The sequence below is a fragment of the Centruroides vittatus genome, unplaced genomic scaffold, assembly GCF_030686945.1.
Source record: "Centruroides vittatus isolate TY-2023 unplaced genomic scaffold, ASM3068694v2 contig_986, whole genome shotgun sequence".
Taxonomy (NCBI): Eukaryota; Metazoa; Arthropoda; class Arachnida; order Scorpiones; family Buthidae; genus Centruroides; species Centruroides vittatus.
The window spans coordinates 1203773-1213995 of NW_027122655.1; positions in this window are offsets into that span (position 1 = coordinate 1203773).

Sequence of the window (10223 nt, forward strand, 5' to 3'; positions counted from 1 at the left end):
TGCGGAACGCGTTCCTAAATTCCGGTTAGAGTGCGCGCCGTTGAATAGCAAAAACGGCCGCTTGTAGCAGTAGTTTACGATGGAAAGTAACATGGCGTCCTCCATGGCTCAGATAGTTTCGTTTCGGGGTCCATTATGTGGTTTTATGAATAAAAATTTAGAAGTTCTGATAGCGCAAGTGATGTAAGTGTCTTTTCGAATTTTTTTTTCGAATGGTAACCGGCATTAATTTTTTCGTGGCTATTTTGAATGCTTTTTCAATAAATAATCCATTTTATGGTCAAATTTTACAATTGAGACTCTTCTTTTGCCTTTAAAAGCTCATATTTTAGAATTATAGATTTTTTCATCACGAAACTAGCGAGGTTGAGGCCGAAGTTTTAAACGCGTAAACGTGTACGTCGGACGTTCGGCGCCGCTTTCCTATGAGCCTAGAAGTTTGACAATGGTGTTTGGAAAGTCAGTGGAATCACGATCGACGTTCCAAACGCCATTGTCCAACTTCTAGGCTTACAGGAAAGCGGCGCCGAACGTCCGACGTATACGTTTACACGTTTAAAACTTCGGCCTCAACCTCGCTACTATCGATAGCGCGGGCGCCGCTATCTTTCTTTCACCGTCGTTCGTAAATGCCTACAAACAGCAGCGCACTCCCTTAGTAGCGGAGACGCAGAGCGACCGCTATTAACGAACGCACCCGAAATCATTGATTTTCGTACGGATAGGTTTAACTTTAACGACGACGTCAAAACGTTACGTCGTGCAGATCACCCACTGGGACTGGGCCCGTACGACTAATTAAGCGAAAAAAAAATTTTCTCCCGAATTTGGCAGTTGTTACGTGTTTGCATTTTCTTCAATTTATTCAATCTCCCACTTTTCGCTAATAAAATCACTGGCAATGTCGAATCTCCGAAACAAAATACGTACAGTGTCAGTGGCGCACTCGGAATTTAATTTTCGGGTAATCGATTTACAAACGAACAACAAACTTTTTAATGCCAGTTCGATAAAATTCCCACCTTATGTGATCCCCAATTTATAAATAGTATAGCGATAGGAAACGCGACACAATAAAAATAAAAAAGAAATTTTAATTAGGAAAAGATTTTTGGAAAACTTTTTAGTGTTTTTTTTTTCTTTTTTTAATAGGAAAGAAACACCAAAACCAATAGAAACATTCACGAACCAATCAATAATCGTGTTACCTCTGCCTATATCGACCTCGCATCCAATCGAGCCCACTTCACCATCCACTCCATGATTAGTACTTTTACCGCTAAAGGAGTCGCCACTTTCGAGCAATCCTCCATACCCCGCCAATCACACCAATATTTCCATTTGTACTGATTCTAAATTCATCCTGTTTGTCCTCTTGTATCTCTTCGACTCTTTCCCTTCTATCGTCCACAACATTGTGGATGCCATTAATCACCAGTCCCATCACGATAACGAATTCCATCTCGTATGGCCACCCATACCGGCATTCCCATCAATCACAAAGCTGAAAAAACACTTCATCCGATACTATGTACCTATCACACTGTCGAAGACCTCATCACCATCGTCGACATTGATAATATCAAAGAAATGAACAGTGCTTGGATTAATTAACTACAAAAAAAAACCATTACCCTTCCTTGACTATCCAATTCTTGACCCCTCCGAACATGGATGATATGAACCAATCCTTATGGTTAAGCTCGGCCCGAATCTTAACCATACTTGCCATAACTTAATAAAACAAACTCTCTAATCTATGTCTCGACCTTTCTCGGCTGGCGGTGCACCTGAAGGCCTACATACAACAAAATGACACGGAGTGCCTTCTGCGTTTAAAATTCATTCCCTAGCAGACACCGAGTGAACTACTCGAGCTATATTTTGGCATCCGAAACAATCATGGTACCTTGATTGGATTGGCCCGAATCCGTGCGACTACTCTACTACTTTTACAGTTTTATCTACTGTAGGCGGAAATTTTTGTTATAGCTGCTTCTTTGGCGTATACAGTATTATCTGGTATCACATTTCACGTGTTTGTGTCAATTACTAGTGAACTTCTTGTTCACACTGTTAGTGGTATATTGCTTTTATTTAATTCTAGCCATACGATTAAATTGGTAAGGAATACTTTAGAAGAAAAATAAAAAATAAAAGAATGTACTGTACATACAAATTTAAAAGAACAAGAACGTCAGTGGTGTGCGGTGACATATGGTGATAAGGAAGCTGCGTTTCCATAGAAATTTTAAACAAATACTGGAGATGACAAAAATAAACAATTTATGTATTTTAGTTCTAAAATACAAATAATACATAAATAATACAAATTGACATAATACAATTATAGAAAAACTTGTTTTTTTTTAATTCTTTATAAATTAACTCTATTCTGCGATTTTTTCCACAAAGTCGTTAATTACTTTATCATAAAAGTCGCTCGTTGTTGATTCCATCAACGTATTTAAAAGTTCTTTTGTTAAGTCACGCGATTGCATAGCCAACGAAATGACAAGAAATACGAATAAAACAAAACTTTAATTTTAATTATATAGATAAAAAAGAACAATTATTAACAAAATACTTTCTCCTCGCGTGATGATATACAGGATTCTTTTGCGACTCCAACTCGGGACCTCGCACACGTATAGACGAATGAGGAGTAGACAAAGAAAAAAAAACACGTGGTTCACACAAAAGAAGCGCGTCTCACTGATAGCGAGTTACAATGGAATATTAACCGAAATTTTATAAACTAAGACTAAAACTAACTTACAAACTAGAGAGAAAAAAGGAAGAGTTCGATAGATAAAAAATAAAGAATAGAGAGATTAATGTTATGCTTATGACTATCGCGTATATACAAAATTATGACGTACCGTCACATACGTCCCCCGACAAAGATTAATTGCCGTAGTGCAACCTACGATAATTCACTTTATTACCGCGCAAATAATAGTTGTGACGGGGCCTTGGTGAAGCGTCGACTACCGCATTTTCATCGGGAGAACCTCCAAGACATTCGTTTTCCTCCTGTTGATCATGCATGTCTCTCGTTGGTACGTGCGGGATTCGGATTTGAATCGGCAGATCATCTTCCTCTTCATCGTTACGTTCGGGTTCCTCAACTTTAGAAATTCTTTGCCTCCGCTTCCTATGTATCCTCCTGATGTTTATAGGTACTTGACACAGCTTTAAGCGGTCGACATGAACAGTCATGCGGTTACTACTAGAATTGTTCTCGATCTCTACTGTCACAGGACCCAGGATCCGGGCTATGCGAAACGGACCTAGGTACTTGGGGGAGAATTTTCCGAAACGCTTCCCTTTTTCCTTTCGCAAGAGCCAGACCCGCTGACCTATCTTCCAATCAGTGACATTCCTCCTCCTGATTTATCCGATTTCGACCCTCCCTATTCTTATCTCTACCGACCTCGTAAGCTATTTCACGAATATACTTAAGTCTTCTCTTCCACTCACTGAGTGATTCGTCATTGACAAAATCATGTTCAATATCGTTAGGGAAAGCCCAGGGGAGGCGGGGATCGTATCCATATAAAAGAAAGGCGGGTGCTTCACCCGTTGAGGAGTGCGAGGCATTGTTGTATGCGAACACAGCAGGAGGTACGAATATGTCCCAGTCCTTGTTATTTCCGCACGATATGCGGGATATAATTTTCACGATAGATTTATTAAGGCGTTCACAAACGAAATTTGCGCAAGGGCGATACGCGGTGGTAACATTATGTTTGATGGAAAGAGGACTCACAAGCCTCGCGAAATACCTGTGACGTGAAGTTGCCCCCCTATCAGAAATAATGATCTCCGGCCAACCATAGCGACAAATTACATGTTCAAATAAAAATTCAGTAACGGTTTGGGACGATTGATTTTGTATGGGGTATACCTCAGCATATCTAGTATATAAATCAATTACCGACATAAGGTAACGGTAACCTCTTGATGTAATATTGAGGGGGCCGATTATATCGACAGCCACCTTTTGAAAAGGGAAGTTCGCCGTTTCCGTTTCCTGAAAGGGGGCACGGTTACGGTGAACATTATGCTGTTGACAGATGGTGCAAGACTTAATGTATTTTCTAACGTGGGTAGATAGGCCCCTTATGTGGTAATTGCGATCAATAAGGTTGCAAGTCTTCTCGATACCGAGATGACCGGCCAAAGGGGACGCATGAAACGCCTCTATAACTTCGTTGATCATATTCTTCCCTACGCAGGGACGTCTCCAATGGCGCAAACCATAACGCCCAGGCTTAACGTTGATGAGAATGCCCCCCTCTAATTGGTACTCAGGTTGAATATCGGTGTTCGGAATTAGGTTATCATTAATATGATTTATCTTATGTACCTTCAACTTGTTAAGAAACTCATCACTCTCCTGCGAGTCAATAATGCGTCTCCAGAACCCATTACTCACGACATTCATATCGTAACTCATAGTTATACTAGAATTTTCATCGTCAATGGGGCGTGAAAGTAAATCCGCTACCGGGTTATGTTTTCCTTTTACATGATAGATTTTTATATCATAGTCCGATAACTCCATTGACCAACGCATGAGACGTTTATTATGATTATGCATGTTGTTTACATAAATTAGGGGTTTGTGGTCAGAATAAATATTTATAGTATGTCCTAGCACGAGGGGTTTGAAATGGCGTAACGCCATTATGATAGATAAACACTCTTTCTCCACGGTCGCATAGTTTACCTCTGCCCCACGAAATTTTTTGCTAAAATAACCTACTGGGACGAAGCTCCCGTCCCGTAACTGGCCTAGCACAGCCCCAGCACTTTTATCAGAAGCGTCAGTGTATAAACTGAAAGAGCTGTTGAAATCAGGATGAGCAAGTAGGGGAGGTTTCGTGAGGATAGTCTTAAATTTGTCGAACGAGGCTTGACATTGTTCACTCCATATGAACCTTTTTCCCTTTTTCGTTAGATCGATTAATGGGAGAGCTAACTCAGCAAATTTTGGGATAAAACTACGAAAAAAACCAACCATCCCAAGGAAAGCGCGTACTTGTCTAACATTCACCGGGTGGCTCAGATCCGTGATGGCAGATATATTTTTGGGGTCGGGGAGGATCCCGTTTTTATCCATCACGTGTCCTAAGTACCGTACCTCGCTCATAATCAATTTACTTTTCTTCAGGATGTAATTTTAAATTAGCGCTATCAAGGATGCTCAGGACCTTATCAAGAAGGTCCATATGGTCGTCTATCGTACGGGAAAATAACACAACATCGTCCTGGAATACGTAACAGTTGATACCCAGGAATTGACCCAACAGGTTAGACATTACATACTGGAAATATCTTCCACTATTTTTAGCTCCCTGGGGTAACCTACACATTTGATATTTACCCCAGGGCGTGGAGAAAGCAAATATGTGCCTAATAGAGGGGTCTAGGGGGATTTGAAAGTATCCTGATTTCAGATCTAAAACAGAAAAGTACTGACTTCCGTGGAGCCTGCTCAGTATTTCATCGACCCTCGCTATGGGAAAGTCTTGGGAGAGTGTAAACTCGTTAATACGCCTTAGATCAAGGGTCATACAAAGCTCACCCGAGTCCTTTTTTATGATATAAATGGGGGAATTCCAGGCAGAGGAGCTCTCCTCTATGATGCCGGCCTTTAAGTAAGAGGTTAATAGGTTTTTGAGATCTTTCAGATAGCACTCCGGTATGCGGTATTGCTTGGCATGGACCGGTTCGCTGGTTTCGATAATGGGTTTATGAGAGAACTTCGTTGTACCCTTCAAATCGGATATAGAAGTGGCAAAACAACCTGGGTGTTTATTTAATATACTATAAAGTCTTTCTTTTGTCTGAGAATTTAAGTGACTAAAATCTTGGGATACCATAGGCGTATTATTAACACAATTAACGGGGGAAATAGGAGTATTGAAGTTCTTACGACAGCACTCACTCACCATTTCTCTCACACTGTCGATAATCGTGGGGATATTACTTATCACATCTATGCCAATTATAGCATCATACTCGGCATGAGCCGGGAGAGCCATGCAAGCGATAGTAGTCTCATGACATTTGGTGCCGTGCATTATGACACAGCGTAATATTTTCTCACACTCGGTAACAATACCATTGATGCCCCTTATGCCTATCCTATGAGAATCGATAGTAGCGCGATTGACATGTGTACGGGATATCTGCTTAACAAATTTGGAACTCAGGAGAGACTTTTCCGCGCCCGTATCGACGAGCAGGGTGAGACCATGGTTATTTATTTTACCCTTAATAATGGGAAGACCATTAACAGAACGAGTAACGTGTTTTGCCAGATTTAATTGTATACGTGGAGCACGATACTGGCCATCATGGTGCTCCTCTGTAAGTTTAAATTATGATTACCGCGAGCTGGGCAACTGCGAGCGAAATGACCTCTCATACCGCAATTGAAACATTTCTTATTGTTAACCCTATCCTTCTTATCACGAACGCTAACGAGCTTACTAACGGCATCCGTCAAAGCCTGAATCTGCTTTTCAATTCTATCTAATTTTTTTCGTGGTCTATTTGATGAGTATTAATGGATTTGTTCTTATCACATACATACTCATTGTCTTCGCCCATCGCAACATAAACCCCTTTACGCTCATTAGTACCGTTACAATTGATTTCAATCCTTTCTTCTATTTCCGCCATTTCGAAGGCCTCATCAAGAGACTTGGGAGATCTCCTCATCACGTTGGCCCTTATACGAGAGCACAACCCCTTTATAAACCTCTCCATTATAATTTCGTCACGTAATGCAATTATCTCGTGATGATCTTTAATCGCACGAGCTAGAAGTGTTCTGGTGCGTATAATGAAATCGGTAACGGGTTCGTTATTCCCTTGCCTTAGATTTAGTAACTGGTCAATTATATTCTTCCCTCCTGCCTTTCTCTTATCGAAACATTTTATTAAGTCTCGTTTAATTTCATCATAGGAATGTGGGCACTGTTCTAGTAAGCAAAAGAACGTTCCCAAAGGTTCACCTTTTAGCAGGCCCGGATTTAAGGCGATTGGAGCGATTGGGCCCAATCGGGCCCCGCACTTGATGGGGCCCGCATCACTACCAAAATTAACAAAAAGTTATTTTTCGAAATTTAAAGCTTTTGACGATAAAGGATAAATTATAAATTATTCAAATAAATTAAAAATATATTTATTATAAGTTCGCATTGATGGATGAGATTTATTATTGTGTTTATTATAATATATATACATTATAATATAGAAAATGTAATTGTTTTTGAATTTTGTGCATTTTTATTTTTTAATGTATGTAGAAGTTTACCTATCTTATGATCCATGACATTTGATTTATATATATATAGAATTTGCATTTTTTAAAATATTTAATATATAGAGGGCCCCGCAAAAAAATCCAATCGGGCCCCGCACTTATTGGATCCGGGCCTGCCTTTTAGTCTTGCTTGCAAGACGGCGATCTTCACAACGTTATTCCACCCAGCAAGGTTAGCTATGTTCTCAATAGTTTGGAAGAATTGGGTTATATTTACGGAATCACTGGGGGAATTCGAGAACATCGGGATCATCCCGAGGAAGCCCGTCACGACGAACGATGGGTTACTGTTGTGTCCGTCGTTTTGTACAGAACTATCTACCGGAGTACTAGTAGCCATATTAAAGAATCACCACGTGCGTCACACAAAAAGGGAAGGATGTCAATACATAAAAATATACAATACAGTTTTACAAAATTGTCCGTTTACACGCAGAGAGGTCAGAGCAAGAATCCTGTCGCGGACGCCATAACGATAGTCGTCTCAAGTCTTAAATTTGTCAGATGAGCAAGTAGGGGAGGACCGGTTCGCTAGAATCCTGTCGCGGACGCCATGCTTTAAGCGGTCGATTTACAAACTAGAGAGAAAAAAGGAAGAGTTCGATAGATAAAAAATAAAGAATAGAGAGATTAATGTTATGCTTATGACTATCGCGTATATACAAAATTATGACGTACCGTCACACTTTTTCTATCGAAAGCAAGGTTTTTTTTTTTTTTTTTTTTTTTTAACTCTTTCCGCCCTGTGGGCACTAAGAGGGCCTCTTTTAGTAGGCCCATTATGGGTTCGGCCAGGCCCACAATGGGGAAACCGGGTGGTGAGGGACGGGGCCCGACATATCCGAACGGACCACCCCCCGAAAAATTCCTGGGGATTAATCGACCTGTTCGGATTCGATCCCGGGTCCCCCAGAGCGGTAGGCTGCCACCTTTCGAAAGCAAGGCTAGTGACAACAATCTTTCCTCTGACAGAGTGTTCCTTGCAAATGTATCAATTCGCTTCACGGTTGAAAAACTGCGCTCAACGGACGCACTGGTAGACGGTGCCGTAAAAATTAATGATATTAAATCATACAATTCTTTTAGTACATCTTTGTTCGGATCGTCACTAATTATAATTTTTATGTCTCAGAGTAACTTTCCAATATAGTCTGGACACGAATATGAATATTGCGATTCACTACGTAATTTAGATAAATCAAAAAATTTTCATACAATTTACTTAATTTAAAGAATTAAAACTCGCTTCGAAAAATTGTTTTTCATAATATTTAAAATTATTATTATTATTAGAAATCAGTCTCCACTGTACTCGGCTAGAGATTGGTTCGGTTAAGCTTTTGTTTAAGTAAAATTCCGGCTCTTTCAGCAGGGTTTTATTTATGTCCCTAATTCCCTAATCTCTTGATTATTTAACTACTTCTTAAGTTGAAACCGGTTACTTTGTACTTGAATATTTGTAGTCTTGGGAAAGAAGTGGAAAGACAAACTTTTATGACAACGGATACATAAATCGTAAATTTAAGGAACATAAATTCTGGAGCTTTTTTGTACCTTGTGCGTCTCATTCATTAAATTTGGTTGTAAATGATGCTACCGAAGTAACAGTTAATTTTTTAACATTGTACAAGAATTGTACTCGTTTTTTTCTGCATCCTCTTATAGAGGGGACATACTAAATCATAATATCACTGGTTTAACATTGAAATCCGTAATATAAGATGGGAGAGCAGAATATGTCAAATATTTTAATGGATTTTTTAAACCTCCTGTCAACCATACAGAACTATCATAAAAACATACCAGTAAATTCCTAACGGTTGGGTTAAATTTTAAATCTACACGCGATTCACATAATCGGGCGAGGGCGGCCAAATATCTAGCAGGCAGGCGGCTAACAGCCCAAAATCGGTCCTAGATAGAATCATTGGAAGCGTTATTCGATATTTTGGTGTGTAGCTTCCACCAGCTAAACCGGGTGAAGTTGGTTCTCTGTAAAGCGCACGAGCAAATGTGTATAATCTGGCTTCTTTACACCATTCAGTTATTTTCGCAGTGGAAGTTGACCCGGTTTCTACCATACAGCACTTCCATTCCGCCACTGATATTCGAATATACAATAGCAATCTTATCGTTTTTCACATGTAGTATAGAAATTTGTATTAAGATATATAATGCGGTTATAATAAAATGTTAATTTAGATTAATTCAAAGTACGTTAAAATATGAAAATAATTGCGCAATATGTATTTATATTTTAGAAAATACAAGGGAAGCGGCGCTTCCACCGCTTCCAAGGACGGCATGCCAGTTGTGATACAGCGATGGCGATCACTAAATTTTGATATATCCTTCCTCGAGATCGAGGAAGGAATGAGATACATGGAAGTCAAACTTGATTTGGAAATATTTGGGACAAGAGGCTCCGATTAACTACATACAAACTTCCGATTTGTATCGGAAGTCACGTTATTTCAGTTCAAAAATTTCCCCCAGAAAGGAATTAGATAGATGATCGGCACGATTCTATTTCTAACGATATCTGGGGGCAACACTACAATACCGATTAAAGCTGGAGAGTATATATTTTAAATTAAATAGATTAAAAATTGCAATCTGGCTTTGTGACGATATCAAAATAAATAATTGCTCGTTTCCATTATGTTCTAATTCTTTAAATAAGACATTCCTTTCTAAAACAGAAATGAGTAAACAAGTAACAACGTCTGTCTGGCTTCAGCGGCAAGTTGTAAAGTTGCCACTTACGACATCATTTACACTACATTTTCACGGAATAAAAAAAACTCATATTTTTGTTCTAGGGCTGGCAACGTTGTCGGACAAGATCGACGGTGAGCCATCTGGCGAGTATTTCCGATCC